Source organism: Triturus cristatus, chromosome 2_2, assembly GCF_964204655.1.
Source record: "Triturus cristatus chromosome 2_2, aTriCri1.1, whole genome shotgun sequence".
Classification (NCBI taxonomy): domain Eukaryota; kingdom Metazoa; phylum Chordata; class Amphibia; order Caudata; family Salamandridae; genus Triturus; species Triturus cristatus.
The window spans coordinates 863,449,640-863,469,701 of record NC_140582.1 but is presented as its reverse complement, the minus strand read 5'-3'; positions in this window follow the sequence as shown (position 1 = coordinate 863,469,701).

The window sequence follows — 20,062 nt, the reverse complement described above, 5'->3', positions numbered from 1 at the left end:
AAAGGATGGAGATAGAATGCATGGAGAGACAAAGGAGAGTCTGCCCAAAGTCCGGCTGGGTAGGTGACAGCCGAGGGGGAATTCCACAGCCCATCTCCTCTATATCTAACAGGTAGCTCCACCGGGAATCGGCCAAAAAGGTAGGTCTCCACGGTCAGAGGTAGGTTCACAGATTCGGTAGCGCTTTACCATAGGATCGTTACGTTACAAGTTACATAAGTTACAGGAGCATAGTAGGGTACAGTAAACAAAAGCAGAGTTGTGAGAATTCGTAAGAGGGATGGGAGGAAGGAGCCAGAGCAGGGAGACGAAGACGATAACTGTGCCCAATGTCCAGCTGGGTAGGTGACGGTCGAGGGGGAAACCAGGGCCAATCTCCTCAAAAGCCGTCTAACAGCTCCACCGGGCATCAGCCATATTGCTCAGGTCTCGGTGTTCAGGAAAAACAGTTTAGAATAGAAACAGGGGCTACAGTTGCATAGTCAGGTAGCGGAGGAACATGTCCCCACTAGAAGAAGAGGTAAAAAGGAGCGGGGAAGGGGGGTGGGGGGAGAGTAATCCAGAGAGGGAGCTGGGGCTGCCAATGCTGCCGAGGGAGCGAAGGCAGAGACGGCCGCCATATCAAAGTCAGACACGAAGTGTCCAGGCCTCTGTAGAATCCTATGTAGGCCATGGTGTACCAAAGACATTCAGGGAGCACCTTCCATATGGGGGGGGGGCAACATGAGAGATGGCGGGGGGTAGCCGCAAACACGTAGCAGTTGACTTGTTTGCCTTCAGTGGAATAGCAGATAAGTGAGCGAATGAGGAAGGAACTGCAGCAAACCTCCTTAAGAGCGACAATGGATTTCTAACTGCCACAACTGTATTCCTCAGTAAAATGAAGGCCATGGTTGTTGCTTCTCTGCCGAAGCAGGTCAATCTTTCCTTTTCACGGGTTCTGCCTGGAAATTTGACTAGGGCTTTCTTTTCTGCACAAATGTGCACGCGTGCTCTGTCTCGATCCCAGGCACACTTTTACCCAGAGGCTATGCTGCGGATGTATCACGGTGACGTAGGCTCTCCACACAGTGCCGTAACCACAGCGCACAACATGTAGGAGCCGCGCATGGGCCGTACCTCAATGCCGCGTCCTCTCCCGGCTCGCCCGTTCCAAATCGCAACGTCAGGTCCCGATCCTTACTACAGTGCTGAGGCAGGGGCACCTTCAGTCCTCAGGTAGTGTGACGTTGTCCCGGGGTCCGCAGTAGCGCCAGGGACAACTCGTGGTGGCCAGGCAATTTCTGATGCGGCTGCAGTCGGGCCCGTGATCAGCCGGTTCCATTTTACCCTCAGAGCTCCGGTGTTAAATGCGTTTCTTGCAAAAATACCATGTCAATCGAATGCCTGCACACATATTGCAACACCTGTCTGCATTTATGCAGATTATTTAGTCCCCTGACATTCAAGGACATGAGCGTGTTGCTTGCATGTGTTTGGACATTATCCTGCATTGCTCTAACATGTGCATATTCCCTGTTGCATTGTATAGGAAATTATTTGAAATAGTATCTCACCGAGAGGGACAGTGAACAGTTCCCCACATAAAGAAAACATCCTACCATTCCCTCCCCCTCCCCCTTCCCATACATGGCGGCTGTCTGCTAAGCACAACCCCCAAATATCGAAAACCTCAACTGCGGTACTTTCCATAGCAAAAAATGGGAAAAAGTCCATGCTTGCACTGGAGTGGATGTCCGTCTGTGATCCTCCAGGGGATACGGGGTTCTTTTATTTCTCAGAGTATGTTTTACAGAAGTATAGGACTTCCATGGGATTGTCAAATATTTGCGGTTTTCCATTTACATCCACATGCAATCTGTCCGGATATAGCATGCCATAGCATAAGCCAAGATTTCGAAGGGTAGCTTTCATTCCCACATACTTACGCCGAGCCTCTTGCACAAGGATGGTTAAATCGGGGAATATGGAATGGCCGATACTTGCCAGGTCAGTGGGCCTTTTTTCCTTGCCAATCTCAAGGCAGTGTCTCTGTCTCTGAAATGTGATAATCTTTCAATAATTGGCCTGGGGGCATCCCGGGTTAGGACGTGATCCAAGCAACTGGTGGGCCGGCTCCACCACAAACGTAGACGTGAAGGAGTCCGCACCAAAAATGTCCCCTAGTAATCATTTAACAAATTGGTCCATGTGCCCAGTGTTCATTTATTCTGGCACCTCCAGAATGCGTAGATTATTCTTCTTCTCCTTGCTTCTAAATCTTCATTCTTCATCGGAATGGTTTTCATCAGTTTTTCCAGTCTGTCCAGTTTCTTTGCTGTTTGAGCCGCTCCCTCCTCCAAATCCGATACTCTCCCTTCCGTGGTGTTGATCCTGATCTCATGGCTGTCTATGCGCTCCCCATTTTGCCCAGCCTTTCGTCTAGTGCATTGAACCGACCGTTCAGTGCTTTAAACCCACTGCGAAGTTCCACCATGACCTCATCTATACCCGACGGCGATGCTTCTCCTCCCATTCCTTGCGCCATGTCTTCAGCCATATCTATATTTGCTGCTGCTGTTTTGTCTTTTACATCAGAAAAACAAAAGGGGGAGATTTTCAAATAACCAAAAGGAGTCACTCATAGGAGAATAGCAACAAATGTCAACCTCGCCGTGGGAAGGAAAAGGTTTTTCTTTTAAGTAACCCTCACCCACTAGGGTTAGCCCTTGGTGGCATGCATCATCATAGGGTTCATCCCTAACCTGCTAAAGGAAAGGGGTGTGCTGCGACTGAGGGATACGTTGGAGCACATTATAATATGTCATTCGCCTATGGTGGTTGTAGCGATATTGGATTAGGTTTTTTTGTGTAAAAGGTGGATTTAAAAATATCTGACTAGTGGGAAAAGGATTAATTTATTCAATCCCCTCGTCGATATGGTTAAAATTTTGGGATGGTGAGAAACTCCTAGGGTATATGACCCATTGTTTCTCTTCTATTAGTGCTCCCACGTATCCGTTGGTCGAAGCGTGCCCCTTTCCGTAGCAGGTTACAGGGACACCACATAGAGTTCTACGGAACTCCGGTTCAAGTGGCCAGACCACGCTCCCTGGTTTTTTCACAACAAGATATTGGACTGATAGATGCGGAGGTACAGGATCTGCTCACCAAAGGAGCAGTCTAGATGTCAGTATTAAACCAATCTCTTTTTAGTAGAGAAAAAAGACTAGGGCTTACACCCCGTGATAAACCTAAGAAGTTTCAACAAGTGGCTGGTATATCATCACTTCAAGATGGAGGGCATTCACCTCCTGAGAGATCTCTTACTGCAGAATGACTGGATGGTGCATCTAGATCTCAAGGATTTGTACCTTACGGTTCCTATTTTTCCCTATCATCACTGTTTTCTACAATTCGAGTGGGGGGCAAGATTTCGAATTTCAATATCTCCCTTTAGGTCTGTCCTCAGCACCCTGGTGCTTCAGAAAACTCCTCAGGGCAGTGATGGAGACACTGAGGACAAAGGGCATCAGGCTGATTATATACCTTGATGACATCCTTCTGATTGAACAGTCACATTCGCATCTGGTGTCACATTTGAATATGACTATTGCGCTCCTTCAGTATCTGGGATTCATCATCAACTCTCAGAAATCAGAGTTAACGCCATTGCAGACCATGAATTTCCTGGGGTTTCTCATAAACTCCACCAAAGCCACATTGAGCCTACCGATATTGAAGGTCCACAAGACCAAGAAGGAATTGGCCTTGGTACTGAGACAGGACAGGATCTCCCTCAGGCAATTGGTCAGGATAGTTGGTTTATTATCTTCATCGATTCATGCCATCTTTCTGGACTCACTACAGTACAGGACATTACAATGATTGAAAGTGGCTCACCTCCGGAAGGGCCTCACCTACTCGGATCTCGTGACCCTGAAGAGTGAGGTCAGGACAGAACTGCAGTGGTGGATAGATCGTATGGAAGCATGGGTTGGTCAGGCAATATTCGGATCCTTCCTGGACTAGGTAATAGAATTGGATGCCAGCCTGCAGAGCTTGGGTGCCAAATGTGGTTCGATCACCATGGGAGGATGATGGACGGAGAAAGAGTTGAGATCCTTTGCGATCCAATCAATGACTAGGGACAAGGTATCATGTTATGTCCTCTTTTGGATGGATAATACAACAGCGGTCCAAAACATCAACCTGTTGGGAGGTACCCGATCGAAAGCATTAGCAGAACTGGCCAAGGAATGCTGGCACTTCTGCATTCAACATCAGATTTCGGTGATGGCAGAGTATCTTCCAGGATCTCTGAACTCCGTGGCGGACTGGAACTCCAGGCATTTCATTCAATCCAGCGACTGTCAATTAATCATTCAGGCACTGATGAACTGATGGGGTCCCTGCTGTGTGGACCTGTTCACATCCAGACTGAATGCCAGACCTGGGTGCATTGACTGTAGACGCCTTCCTACTGGACTGGACAACAGGTCAAGCACATGTGTTTCTGCCATTTCTTTTGATTCCCAGGTTTGAGAGTAAAGAGCTATGATGGCCCCCAGAATCATGTGTTCAGGGTCCCCCATGTTTGCAGTTTCTTCCAATGAATATTCCTATTAACACAGTTAAAACCTGCAGAATAATTCACAAATCAGGTGAAAAGTGGATCCGGTTATGTGCGAGTAGCTTGCTCAACTAGATAGGTCATGGCCAGAATGTTGTCCATTGTCGATGCCCCTTCACTTAAACCACTAATAACTGTATTGCTCTTGTTATGGGTTCTTAATACAATCCTATATACTTAATGGTTATGTTTCATGATTTGATTCCAAGGCGGATTGATGCTGCTTGAACTTAACTTCCTATCAGTGAAGAAGAGGAAGGACTTTGTGACATTTATGGACAGTGCTACTATTGGTTAATGGTTGTCATGGATACTCTCCCTGGACTCATGGGATTTGTAGTGTTTGATGTTTTTTCTGTTTAACTTTAAATCTGTTGAATAATAAAAAGTGAACAATATGTTTAATCCTCACCTCTGCGTCCTTAATAAAACTGAAACTTTGCTTTACTTGAGCTAGGAAATTTTTCAGTTTTTGAATGAATGAATGAAGGAATATATTTTATTGTTTCAATTAACAAAAATTGTTACAAAAAAAGTGCCCTATAAAATATCCATTAAATTTGCTTGCTACAATAGTCATCATTAACTACTACAAATTTGGATGTGCTACATCCAGTAAAACAAATCCTAAAAATACAGATCATAGATAATAAAAACACTAAAACCCATGTATCAGTTATGAATTCAAGGCATTCAAGGACCTATTTTGGAAGAGAGATTCCAATAAAGTGCAAAATAGATACATCTTGTCACAGCAAGCAAATCAAAGTCTGGGCATGCCCAAAGTGCAGTCTTGAAGTTCTAAAGTGCAAGGTGCGTTACTTAAACATTCTTTAACTTTGTGTGCAAATTTGGCGAACCTAGCCAATTCCATCGGTGTCTCCAGGCTAAACAAGAGTTTCATGGCATCCTTGCAATTTTGTGTCCCATATTTTAAAAGCAATTGCCTTAGTAAAGTGCGACGTGCGTGTATTAGGCAATGGCATATGCAGACCAAATGGACCATGGATTTTTCAGTTACCTGGATTCATCATGCCCGTAAACAAAGTGAAACCCCGTACAGATTCTGGCATCCACATGTTGTGAATGCAGACATATTTTAGCAATAAATACTACACTGAGACCCCAGTTATCACACACCACCCTTCTGAAAATACAAAGAATAAATATGAAAAGCATGAAAAGAGAATAACAGGGAGAACAAGAAGAGAAAAATGCTCAAGTGTAAACTGAAATGAACTCGGAAGTGAGTGGCTGTGTTGAGTTCACTAACAATTTTACGTTTCACTGAAATTAGGATCCCAATAACGTGTTATTCCCTAACACATGATGACAAAACAAACATATCCATCAAAAAACATAAAACACCTGAAAATAAAAAAGTTAGCTACAAAAATTGCCATCTTGGAACAGGTGAATAAATAGACACAATACTAAACAATTGGATCCCTTTGTGTAAAAAGTGATGAATATGACATATTGTGCACAAGCAATGCATTACTGTCTGTCATGAATACTAATCCTGGGACCGTCTTGGAAATAATTAATTAAATAAACACAGTGCTAGACACTATAACATATTTAAAGCAAACAATACACCCTAATCGAAATGATCAAGATAATGTGTTTAAAGAAAACATGACAATTTGCCATTCATGCCATTTGGCTGTAAGTATCCAGTTTCTAAATCCAAAATATTTCTCTTTTTTAAATAAGTTTCTTATGATTGTCTATGTCAAGTTGGGGTTTAACTACTTCTAAGATTTGCAAACGAACTTGGGTGATGTTATAACCTTGTTCAGTCCAATGTGCCACTACGCTGGAATTCCTATTCTGATTTTTGATGCTTTTGTGTTCAGTAATTTGAGTCTTAATTTTCCATTCTGTTTTGCCGACATATGGAATGCCACAAGGACACTTTAAACAATAAACAATATTTCTAGTATTCCAACCACCATAATGTCTGAGCAGTATAGTATATCAAAGTCAAAGTTAACTTTATTGTTCCATGAATTAAAATCATTACAATATATATTGAATGCCGTAAATGAATAAAAATATATATATATATATTAAAATAGTAAAAACGTCATTGTTAAATAAAGGAAGGAGGATAATCAGTGTTCAATGTCCTGCTCTGTGGAAAAAAAAATGTAATGTCCTTCTTTGTGCAAATGTGCAAGAGGCAGCTTAACAAACATATTAGTGAATTGGCATTGTTCCACCTAAGGTCAACTGATTCATGTGACACAGGTGGGGAAAGTGCTTAGTGCAAAAGGCAAGACCTGTGCAGATGGAAAATAAAACACGGCAACTAAACCGAGGTAGCTTGTCCAGTACTATGGTTGGTATGGCAAGGAGAGTACGTTACCCCCATCCCTGAGGGGGGCAGAGATCAGGGCTATATCGACTGTTCAGACTGGTAGGGTGCTTTCTTCAGGGACTGGTCAATTCTTTGAAGATATTTTACTGTTTAGGAGAATGCTCAAGGGTCTTCGGAATTCAGACATGCTATTATAGCATGTCTGCAGGCATCACCCCTGCCTGATTCCAGAAGGGTGGGACGAAACCATTGGTGGCAAAGATTTAAGGTGGACTGGCAGAGGCAGATGGTGTGAATTGCATCTTCCTTTGGTTGACCACACCACCTGCATGTTGCTTCTCCTTCTGCCCTTAACCATGGCGCTTCATGCGTGCTAGTGGGGAGAATGCCTAGGCATTGTTTTAAGAAGATTCCCTTGGTCCTGCAACTTAAGGCATCGCCCAGATATTGCTGTGGTCTTAGGGAAGTGTAACTGTTTAGCACCATCCATGCTTGGGCACGGTTCTCGCAAGATGCCCTGATCTAGAGATAAAATTATTTTTTATGTTTTGTTAATGGTTCTTTGGAATATTCCGAGGGTCAGCATTGTGAACCATAATTGTGCTAGCCCAAGCAGGTCGGTTGATTGTTTGAGATATTTCTCTGGCCACTGAATGGGGTTTGTTGTGGTTTTATGGTATTCCTTTCAGCTTACTGAAGCCAGCAGCACATGATGGTAAATGCTGCACCGCTGGCTATTGACTATATGGCTAGGCCAAATTCTAGCCTGATTTGTGCAGGCGAGGTGTATCTGGGAAGATGGAAAATTTCCATGTAAATTTTAGTGACATGTTGTCCATAGATGTTGAAGCCCTGCCCTCAAGAACTTCACTTCCGTACGCCAGGGTTGAGACTTTCTTGGCCCTTGCTTTTTCAAAAATGGGGCTGTATGACCGACTATTCAGGTTACTAAATAGCGCCCTGAAACCTGCTGTCAGAGTGAGCCCTTTCCTTTTTACTTCCTCCCTGTGGAGTTTGAAGTTTCCTTTATTGTCAAATGTAAGTCCGAAGTATTTGTATTCAGTGACTTCATCAACCTTGGTGGAGTCAAGAAACCAGTTGATTTTGCCGCTTGTTCTTCAAGAATAGTTTATGATTTTAGCTTTCTTGGTGTTGATTGTCAGGCCATTTTTTGTTGCATATTTAGGGGTGACATTCCTACTTTGGTCTGGCTAATCAGCACCAAGTCATCAGTATAGAGGAGATTTGAGAGAAGAGTAGTGCCAAGCTTTGGGGCATGGCAGTTAACCGAAGCCAGGGATGTGGAAAGGTCTGCCAGAAATAGGTTAAAAAGAGTGAGTGCTAAGACGCAACTCTGCTTGAGGCCGCAGGATGTTCGAATGGCCCTGGAGAGGTTAGCCCCACTGTCCAGCTTTACTCTGACCCAGGTATTCGTATATAGTTTTTCAATCGCTCTTAGGACCAACGGTGGTGCAGCCCAGTTCTTTGGTTTACTTCTAAGCCTATTCCGGGTAACACAGTCGAAGGCGGCTTTGTAGTCTATCTAGCATAGATAGACTGGTAATTTGGCTGTTTGTGCCAAGCATATTTGCCAAAGTCCCATTTTTTTTGTGAACCTTGTCTGGTTATTCAAGATGATTAAGTTTGCCTTGGCCCAGGCAAAGAGCTGTTCCAGTAGAAAACCTGCATAATACTTTGCCTCATTGTCAATGAGGGCTATCAGTCTATAGTTTTGGGCTTTTGACTTATCGCCTCCCTTGAAGATGGGTGCAATGATAGACCATTTTCAGGATGCTGGAATTGTAGCACCTGAGAGAGCATCAGTGAATACTAGGACAATATACTCTGCCCATCTGGCTGGGTTGGTCTTGAAGATGGCATGTGGAATTCTGTTCAGGCCTGGAATGCCAGTGATTCTGCCTTTAATTATATGCAGTTGCACTATAGCTTCATCTATAATTTGCACCTTGTCTGTGCCACTGGGCAATGAATTTGACAGGAAGTGCTCATCAGCCGAGGCCGCCCCTGGGCGTTCGATGTGTCTGCTGCATGCGTGTTATTGTTGTTAAAGTGAGGAAGTAGGAAGGATGCCCAGGCATCCTCAGACAAGTTAGATTCTCAGCATGACTATAATGTGTTTTCTAGGGCATTGACAGATCGCCAGAATGCGTTGGAATTGCAATGCTTAGTGTCCCAGATCAGCTTGGCCCAGAAGGATTGTGAAATTTCCCTCTTTTTGCTCCAGACCGCCCTTTTCAACTCTTTTTTCTTGCGCCTTAAGGCGGCTGTGAGGGTTTCATTGTGAGGGAGCCACCGTGCTGCTCTAGGAACTTGCGCAGGATGGCCTGTTGGTGGTGGGGCTGTATGAGATTTTCCTTTTTTGGCATGTTGTTGGAAGAAACAGTCTATGATTGCTACCCAGTTTCTACTTGGGAAGTTCCTATTTCTCTGAGCCAGCTTAAAGTGGTTTTCAGCTTCCTGTTCCAAGAAGTCTATGGTGTTTGAGGTCAATTTTACCATCCTTAGGACGGCCTGGTAGGTTGATCCCGGGGGGTCTGAGGTGCGGGTTTTCTCGATCACAGCAAGGGCAAGCTCCAGCTCCTGGGGCAGATGGTCACTCTCCGTTCTTTACCCCATTTTAAATGAGCAAACTTATTGTAGTAGGCACCGGGATCCAAACGTGTAGTTGATAAGAAAGTTTCAGCTGGTAGAGTGAAATGATATGGCCGGAGCGATATAGTCTTGGAAACGGCCATTGAGATCACTGAAATGTAGGTGTTACAGTTTACTGAGCAGGTTAAGGCCCTTTTGGTCCCTCCTCCCTGAATCTGTTTTTGCCTGTATTGGGATGTCCCATTGACACTCTTGTGCCTCAGTAATTTTGCTCTTAGGTGAAGAGCCTAGCAGATGCGTATTGAAGACACCTGTAACAATGATCAAGGAGTGTGGGTAGGACGCCCCTACTCTGGGAAGGTTGTGGCACAGCTTCATCAGGGTCTCTGTGCGGTCTTTGCAGTTAGGTGGTGCGTAGAGGTTTACTAAAGTCACTGTGATGGCTGTACTGGCTACGGCCATTCTTGCATAGTTATGTGCAGTATTTGGATATTATCCAAGTCAGTTTTTTGTTCCTTGCTGCTGGCTTTGATTGTGGTGGACAAATAAATTGCGAAGCCCCATCTGCTGCATCTGAATTTGGATATTTTTGGTCACCAGGATTACATTGTGCACAACCACCCGAGAAGGTTTGGAGCAAGGAGATAAAGTCCTGGTCTTCAAGCTTGCTTGCTAGGCCGTGTATGTTACATGAGCAGAATTGGACAGGTGTTACGTGTTTCTTGGGATCTGCCCGAGCTGCCCCCGTTTCACCCTGCCGGCTGTGGTTTGTTTAGTACTCTTGCAATCCATCCCCACTCGTGCTGAATCATAGGGCCCGATTCACAGAACAAACTTAAGACAAAATCCTAAACTTAGTACCATTTTGGTATTCACAGAATGCACTTACCACTTTTGGTATTCACAGAATGCACTTACTACTTTTGGTATTCACAGAATGGATTTACGACTACTAACTTTACGTCCGCACTCGGGCCGGAAATTCCGGCCCGGAGGCAGAGCTTCTGGCCCGGAGGCGGAGCTTCTGGCCCGAGTGCGGACGTAAAGTTAGTAGTCGTAAATCCATTCTGTGAATACCAAAAGTAGTAAGTGCATTCTGTGAATACCAAAAGTAGTAAGTGCATTCTGTGAATACCAAAAGTAGTAAGTTTAGGATTTTGTCTTAAGTTAATTCTGTGAATCGGGCCCATAGGGTGGTATGCAGGGTCTGCTTTTTCCTAGCTTGGTGGGCTTACACTTTATGTTTTTCAGCACTGCGTACGGTTTTGGTGGGATATTTGTTTTCCCTGGCTCAGAGTCTTCGGTCCTCCTTATTGGGAATGGGTACCCTGGTTCTAGGTATCTTTTTGTGATTATACCCCATGCCAGGAAACAGTTACCTTTGTGCTGAACCTTGTCAGCCATATTCAGTAAGCTCCAAATGACCTTTGTTGAGTCTCTCTGGTGCCCTTGATTTGTGTTTACGAATTGGATATATTCAATATTGGTAGTGGTTGACCCGACAAGTTCTGGAATCTGATTCAGCTGTGTTATTATATTGCCTCGGTTAAGGATGTCATCATTTCCTGTTAAGTGGTAAAGTGGATGGAACAGGGCTGCACTATGTTCTCTTGCTTGGGAGATCTTGCAGGGTGTTGTGTGCTCTTGGTCAGTAGCTGAAGGTTGGATAGGGCTGTGTACTCTTTGCCCCTTTGTACTGCCAGGAAACCCTCCATCTGTTTTGAATGACTCTTTTTAAGACCAAATTACTGTTGCAGGTTGAGTTTCCAGGACAGATGCTCCATGTTGTTATTGCTGGAGGTGATGAGCCCAAGGTCATCTTTTCCAAATTTTATTTGACTGAGTTAACAGTGGACAGAGGGTGGCCTTTCCTTGCATTCTGGGCCGCTGGTGTGCCTGTTCATGTTTTCTTCAACTGTGTTAGCTAGGAGAGGGTGTGATTAGAAAAAGGCTCTTTCCTTGCATTCTAGGCCTCTGGAATGAGGGGTGTGCTGATATTCGGGATCAAAGTCCTGAACTGTTCTGGGTCCTACATCACGGGGTCCTGGCCTTCTGTAGTTAGTGTCGATATGGAGGAAGAAGTACTATCCTCAGTTGTGTAATCCTTTTTGACCTGTTCTTGCTAGGAGAGTCGACCCCTTGCCTTTCTTGCATTGAGGGGGTGTTTCCAAAGATGGCGTAGTTCCTCAGCCAATTTGTTTTAGGGATGATTTTGTTCCTTGACTTCCTTTGCTGGCCTCTTTTTGATCTGGTGCCAGTGTCAGCTTTGATTGAGAGGATAGGTGGTGTGTTGTGGGATGGATCATTGAGGCCGAGCTGGCTAGACCATTGTTGATGATGCCGCTTTTTATTTTCTGGCTATCGGCTGCCCCAGACTCTATTGCCGTGGTCTCACTAGAACGATCCTGAGATGGTGGTGGGCCAAAGAGAGATTAAACGTCTGAGGAAGGTCTGAGTGTGATGGGGCTAGTCATTATTTTGGGCTGTTTTGTCGCTGAGCTGCCTCTATTGTCCAAGGTCTCATCCTGGGTGTGAGGATCTCTTTGTCTATTTGAGGCTTTAGGACAGCTTTTAGGTCTTCAAAAAAGGTGGCAAGGGTGCTCAGTTTCTCCAGTATAGGGAAGCATATACACCTTATAGTTAACTCCCTAGAGTCGTTTGGACCCTTTTAATGAGGTTATTTAAGTCGGCAATTTTGACATCAAACCATACCACATGGGTTGCCCTCAATTCTGCAGCTAGGCTCAAAACTGGCACAAAAAAATTCAACCATATTTCTCCAGACTTGCTGGCCCTAAATTGGCTTCCATATGAAGCTCGTATACAATTAAAAATTGCATGCATGGCACACAAAGCCATCCACTTCAAGACCCCGCTGTACCTCGCACAACAACTGGAGCTCTCATGTGGTTCGAGTTCCTCCAGAAGCGCTAGCACCCAAGAAACAAAAAACCTACAATCGAGCCTTCTCAGGTTTGGCTCCGAGGATCTGGAACTCCCTTCCCCCCGAAGTCAGGGTGATCCCTTCCATAGTCCTCTTCAAAAAAGAAGTCAAAGGGCTCCTGATGAAGAGATTTTTGCCTCAGTCGGGCTTCTCCCATTGATTTCGGGGACATAACCGCTGATTTTTGGCCCAGCTGCCTGGCTCACGAGAATGTCTGACATTTTAAGACTGTGAATTTTTTGCTTTGTTTATTCTGTATTGTTTGCTTGTACCCTTCTTGTGGCATAATCTGTAAAGCACTCTAATACCCTCGGTGGTCATGTTTGCGCTATATAAAACTTTCTAAATATAATAAATAAATGAATGGGTGGCCAAGGTGTTTAGTAGCTCTATTTGGATATCCATTTTTTGCTGAATGGTAGTCCATGGCATCGACCATGGATTGAATGGCTTTTAGCATGGAGGGCCAGACTCCTGTGTCTGGAGAGTTGTTCCCTTTTACTGCAGTCTCTGGTATAGATGCCCTTCTGGGGGATTCGATTTATTGGGGGAGACTTCTTTTTTGTGGTCAGTGGTGAATGAGGCTAGAATTTTATCCCAATCTTCTTGGGTTAAAAAAGCCGTCTCTGTGCGCTCAGTGTGTACCTGCGATGCCTACTAGGCTCTGCTTTCTTGGCCTGGGTCTTTTACACATGTTTGTTTTGGCATATGGTTGCTTGCTCCGTCCAGCTGAAATGGGGCTATAGGTAAGGTTGTGGCCATTGGTTCATTTGAAGAAACTGGGACCAGGGAGGAGATCACTTAATGGAAGGTTTGGAGTATGATGTTGTTCTCCACTGCTGAAGTACTTGCTGCCATAGAGGCTAAGTTTGATTGACTAGGTTGACCCGCACCATGGCTGGTCAAGGTGAAGGTAAAATCAATGATCTCCTCCAAATCCAGTGTCCTGCTTACTGGGATTGCAGGGTACCCTCCTTCTACTTTGTCAGTGTTGCCTTGGTGGGCCAGGAGTGGAAATTGGAAATTAGATATTCCTACTGTGGTTAGAGTAGATGGGTGCGCCATGACCAGGGGTGAGCCTTGAGGTGTAGCCCTGGTGTGTACTACTATTACTGGTGTTAGAGGGGCTAGTAGGCCCTTGCTGTCAGTTGTATCTGAAAGAAAGGCCAAGTCAGCATTTTTCAGGAACTGGAGTTTTGCGGTAATTTTGGGTTGGTTGTCAGGGCAGGCAACCTGACCCTGAGTGGCAGTGGCCCATTGAGAGAGCTTCCTCTATTTGCTCCCTTGCAGTGATGAACATCTGGCCTTCCCTGACCTCATTTGCGGGAGCTGCATTATGTTTGAGCTATTTGACTGCTGGTCTGCCTCGGTCTTATGGGTTGATCTGGGTGGGCTAAACAGGATGCGTGAGCTGGTGTGGGGTGCTGGGAATTAACTTCTTCAGTCTCAGATCTTCCGGGACTTTGTGGCTCTGTGCGTCGGACTGTTATCTCTTTGTCTCTGTGTGCTTTCTTCCCTCCTCTCCTCTGGTCAGTTCGGGTGGGCGCCGCCTCGCCTCCACAAGATTAAAAAAATGCCTGCAGTTTATTTGGGAGGGGCATGAGCACACCCCAAACAAGGACAGGAGGTGTTGTAACTTTTTGTGGTCTTCTTGACCTGACCTGACTGAGGTCGGTGGATTGGCACTTGGAGGAAAACTAGCGGGTGGCAAGTGGGTGACAGGCAGCGCTGCAATGTGGCGCTGGATCCAGGATACTGGGGATGGCTGTGTATAGCTGGTCTAAGTGGATGGTGCTCTCACTGTTCTTGCCCCAGTTGATTCTTTTGACTGGTTTGACTGGCTGTTTGGTGGGGAGTGAGGGCGATGAAAGGCACGGGAGGAACAGAGTGAGAGGAGGGAGGGAAGAAGATGAACTAGCAGAAATGTGAGGTGGGAGTGCACGAGGCCTGCAAGCGGCACCCGAACTTTATCGGACTGCTTCTGCGGACCTCGACACTCGACCTGTGCTGTGGTACCTAACCCATGGTACCCACCACAGTTGCTGCTAAGCCCTCCTTTAGGTGCTCTCTTCCACCTTTCAAACCCCCAGTTGCCGTGACCCCTGGCTGGACTTTACCTCCTGCTTTAGCTCTGTGACTGATTCTCTGGCCGGGGAGGAGGTCCCGTGGAAGGCTAGTACAGGGTAAGGCAAGAAAAGCAGAAAGTCCAAAAGGCAAGTGGGCAAACCTCTAGAAAATCTGCCACCACACCTTGCACCCTGCTTTCAGGTCTCTGGCCCCCGGCAGCTCAGTTTTGTCTGGGTTGCTCTGTTTGGCTCCTCTGGCCCTCTCTGCGCCACTCTGAGCACACAGGCCCACAGTGCAGAGAGCAGAACGGGACGACGGCGCCGGGGGAAACTAGAGGATGGGGGCGGGGTGGAGGTGGCGGTGTCTTCAGGATGCCAAGGGGCAACTCGTCTCAGCCCAAAGCTTGTGTTTTCAGGGTGATTTTGGGGCTTGAGAAGTGTGGTGTCCACTCGCCTCTCGGCTGGCTCCTCCTCCTCTGAGATTACTTCCTGGTTCTGTCAACAACCTCCCACTGATGCACTGGATGTGTGGTATAATATATCCTTTCTTTGGATGTGAAACATTGTTGTCAAGTATGAAATGTTTGCAGTGAACAGTGGCATAAATCCTGATTGATCAGGATGCACTAGGCTGCCTATTAATTTCACTAACCGATTTGCGAGAAGTTTCGCTAGGATTTTGGGTTCTGCATTGAGGAGGGAAATTGGCCTATAGGAGGCACAGTTGGTCTTTGGTTTACCTTCTTGGTGGATAAATACAATGGTGGCTACCCTCTGGTCTTCCGGGAGCCTTCCCCTTTCCCTTCTGTCTATAAACATTGCTCGGAGGTGTGGGGCTATCTTGTCGGGTCTGAGCTTGTATGGCTAGATGGGTATTCCATTGGGGGCCTAGGGCCTTTCCTGAGTGAAGAGCTCTGATTGCTTGTGCGGTTTCTAGATAGTTTCGATTTTCATCTGTCAGGGAGGGGAGTCTAATGTCATGTATTAACGACCGGGAGTCTTCCTCGGAGTACTGTCCTCTAGCATGATATACCGTCTGATAATATTCGGCAGATTGATTTGCTATTTCTTGTGGGTCAGTGATTGGAGTTTCCTCCTCGCCCCTCAACTTAGGTACCAGACGGCTGGCTCATTCCTTCTTGTCAAGCCATGCGATTAATTTCCCCGCTTTATCCCCCTGTTCATATATTCTGCTTTGTGTTTCTCTCCCCAGGGTTCTGGCTCTATCAGTGGCTAATGCTTTAAACTCATCTTGTTTGAGTTGTAGTGTGTGAAGTTTCTCATGGTTTACTTCTAGTTCTAACTCTTCCTCCAGTCTGCAGACCTCGTCCTTTGCCTGCACCATGTCTTTCTGCCTGTCTTTTTTCCAATGATCAGGGACAGGGCCTGCCCACGGATTACTGAATTATAAGCCTCCCATAACAGTTGGGCAGAGTCCACCATACCCTCATTCTCCTGAAAGAAATGGCCCGTAGCCTGGTTTAGTTCTCTCCAGACTCCTGGGTCCCAGAGATACCAGGGACTGATGGGAGCGACTCTCCCAACCCTTGCTTGGCCTACGACTATATTTACCCATATCAGGGGTGTGGTCGGAAATTCCCCAGGCCAGGTGCCGGACCTCGCGAATATTGACTACCTGTGACGCTGGGACCAGAATGTAGTCAATTCGGGAGGGGCTATGGTGGGTCCCCGACAGAAAGGTGTGCTGAATCCTATCTGGATTGTGTGTCCTCTACCCATCCACCAACCCCATCGCCTCGAGAAAATTGGGCAACCATCTACTAGAAGGCCTGATTTCGCAGGGGGGTGCCGATCTAGTACCCCTGAGACCACTTCATTAAAGCCATCCCCTACAACTAGTAGAGCCTCCGGAAGTGATAAGAGGAGCGTGCCTAGATCTTTAAATGTGTCACCTTGGAAACCAGGGGGCATGTAGACCGATATGAATGTTACAGTGCTCAAAACTGCCCATTCTTAACTTGCAGAGTGCCTGTCGCCCAACTAATTAACCAAGTGAAGAAAAGTGGGGTGCGTGGTGCTTCGTCCCTCCCTCCCCCCATATGTAACTACAATACGGTTCCCTGAGAGGAAACCAAACCAAACCAAACCAAACTTTGTCCTTAGAAGGCATCCGCCCTCTTTACAAGTCCAACGGTGCTCCCCGGTGTCTGTTCCCAACCCCTGCCAGGGCCTGACGTACCTCGCACTGGGGTACTTTACGTCATGGACTTCCTCAGGCCATAACCTGCACAGTTTGATTATATTCCGCCAAATCTACTTTTATGACCTTATGCTCAGCGGCTCTCCAACCAGTCGGCTGCTGACTCTGGATGGTCGAAGAACCAGGCCCTTCCATCCGTCAAATAGCATACTTGAAGCCTCTGTCTCTAAATGTCCTATTGATTCCCAGAAAGGATGTTTGTTGCCTCTGCACCATTTGGGTGAAGTCGGGAAAGAAGGTTATATCTGCGTTTTCATATCGGAGCGGGGGCCCCGCTCTGGTATGCTGGAGTATAGCATCTTGATTGCGAAAGTTGAGAACTTGGACGAGGGGGCTCCCAGTTTCGGACGGCCCCTGGGGACTCTGTGCGCTCTCTCTATGACAAAGAATTTCCCTATCCCCTTGGGTTGTAGGTGCTTAAGGATGAGGTCTTCCACGAAGAGATCTGTTGCCTTAGCCCTCCGATTTCTCCGGAACCCCCATTATGCGCACGTTATTTTGCCTAAGACGTCCTTCATAGTCATCCAGCTTAGTTTCTGCAAACTTTCTGAAAGTCTGTAAATCTTTAACGTCTGTCCGCAGTTGTGAGGTGTCTTCTACTAGGCTCATGGTTGTGAGTTCCACCTGCTTGACTCGTTCACTATTTTTGGTTAGGTCTGCCCGTATTAGGTTCACTTCGATGGTTATGGAGTCCATCTTTTGTTCCAGTGAGGTTTTGACCCCTGCTATTGCCGCCATGACTTCTTTTAGGGTGGGTTCCGGGTTCATTCCGGCTGTGCTCCAGTACTTTTGTCCCTGGGTGGAGGATCTTGCAAGGACTCTTTGGGGAGCGTATAACGGTCAAGTTTATTGGTCTGTACTGTTTTGGGGCACCTCGTGGATGTCATCGTGCCTCTCGTAGACCGCTTTGTTCCCTCCGTTTGGCGGTATTAGGCAGCAGGGCCAATTTTTCTCCCCCTGTTGTGGCGCCGTTAAGGGAAAAAACACTATGGGTACTGAGCTCAACCTCCCAGGTATGGACTGGTCGGGCCACTAGGGAAAGACGGTGGGTGGACGAGGGTCGGATTGTCTCTCTTGAATCCCCGCTGTGGTGTCAATGAGTTCCTCACTTTGGCTCCGCTATTTGTGCACTCCCCGGTGTGGTACTGTAGGTTGCCCCGTTTTTCGCGTTATGAGGTGATTCCTGCCGTTACAGAGCACGGCACCAGAGGAGGTCACAATCCTCCTCCCTCCAATATTTGTTTCTTCCCAGTCCCCCGGGGTCTTTTTGTAGGCCTGGGCTGCCCCCCGCCTCCACCTCACACCCAGTGGGTATCACGTGTGGTCACAGCTCCCTGTCTGGGCTCCGTCCCCCCTTTTGGGGGGGTAAGACCCCACCTCTAGCTCCCAGCGTGGATGGGACGGCAGAGGGGCGGCCGTGTAACTCTCGCTCTAGGCCTCCGACCGTCCCCACCCCCTCCGCGTCTATGGCAGGCCCCGGTCCCGGACTCACTGCGCCACCGGCACACTTTCTCCCCACGGTGTCGTTCGGTGTCTGTTTTTCAGGCTCTTTTGCCCTTGCCTCGTGGTCTCTTGGCAGAACCCCCTCCTGACTCCTGCATCTGTCGGGTACCGCCATGTACGTACCCCCAGAGGTAGAACAGTGAGGCAGTCCCAGGATCAGGTGCACAATCCTTCCGCCTGCATAAGCACGCACGCCGCCTACGCTGTCACTCGAGGTCCCGGCGCACGCTCCTGCTGCAGGCCGCAAACTGCGGTGGTCTCTATCTTGATTCATGTGCGGCCGGCGAACTCTGCTTTTGCTGGATCCGAGGCCGGGTGCCTTCCCGTCACTTTATTCCGTCTCAGTTTTTCGGATAAATGTATCGGATATGAGGGGAAGAGTCGGAGTTCACGGAGCTTCACTAGGCAGCGGCCATCACGCTACGCTGCATAGCCACGCCCCCAAGCAGTTGTATCTTGAATGCAGGATTTCCATTCTTGCACAATGGGTTGTAAGAAGGTATCCAAATAGTGACTAAAGGGTTCATGTAAAAAAACGCAAATTGACACAATTGGTTTAAACAGAGTATTTATCAGATGATTATGAAACTTGGGCAACATGTAGATTTTCGGTCTACTTGGAAATCGTTTTTAGTTACCCCTGATGAAGGTTCTTTTTTGACCCGAAATGCATTGGGTTATTTGAGTGTTTAGAATTAATTTAGGAAAAAGATGCATTGCACAAGATATGTGTCAAAAGAATTCTAGTTTGACAGATGCTAATATATTGTTTTGAATGAACTCTCCTTTCAAGCATTAAAAATGTTTTAATTTGTGCCGAACTCGGTCTTCAGCCAGTTTATTCAGCGTTAAATGGATTGAGCCCAGGGCTTATTCGTGACAGTGCATCTTGGGACTGGTTAGCAGTCTAGCTGCCAGCAATTTCATAATGCAATGTTTTGCCCACAAATGTGGTAGCATGAGGTGTTCTTTCACCCTCTCAACAACCTGCCAAGACCTGCGCTCGTTCGCAAACGCCAGAACCGGTAAAACATCCCAAAGCAGGGGTAATATGTTGGGCAAACAAGAGTAACAAATGCAGCATTTGGCATGCATAGCAGATGGCGGGCTTTCACAATCTAAACTTTAAAAAAGCCACCTGCCTCTGGAGACACTAAACATTGTGACACACACCCCAAATCAAAGATGAAATGACATGCAATTTGGGTGTAACAAATACAGCGCCTAGCACACAAGTGCAGAAGCTATTCAGTCATGTGTATGCAACCTGAAAAAGCCCAACCTCCTCCATGAAAACCAGAAATTGAAGCACTCACCAAGGCAGCGGTGAGATGTTGTGAAATGTAGTAGTGATCAATGTAACAAACTGAAGTATACAAAAACAGTACTGGGTGGAATGCTTGAATTAATCTCAGCCACTAGTAATCACTCATGGCACATCCCAGCCCACTGTTATTTTGCACTCAATGCAGCCTCAGTTTTGAACTTAGTATTCTTCGATGTAATAAATGGCACACAAATGCAGAATCAGGGCCATTCTACTGCATTCTTAACAGGCCTGAAAACCAAACCTTCTCCTACAAACGGCACAAACTATAACTCTTCTGGAAAAAAATCCGTAAGTGTTGCACATTTATATGTGACCATGATATCTCTTGTCTCACAAATGCAGATGCAGGTGGTTAATATCATACTCCTAACCTGTTATTGCCTGCTGTCCTCCAACTTCAGAAATGCTAAGACTCCCCTCAAAAATTGGTGAAATGTCATGGTATTCAGG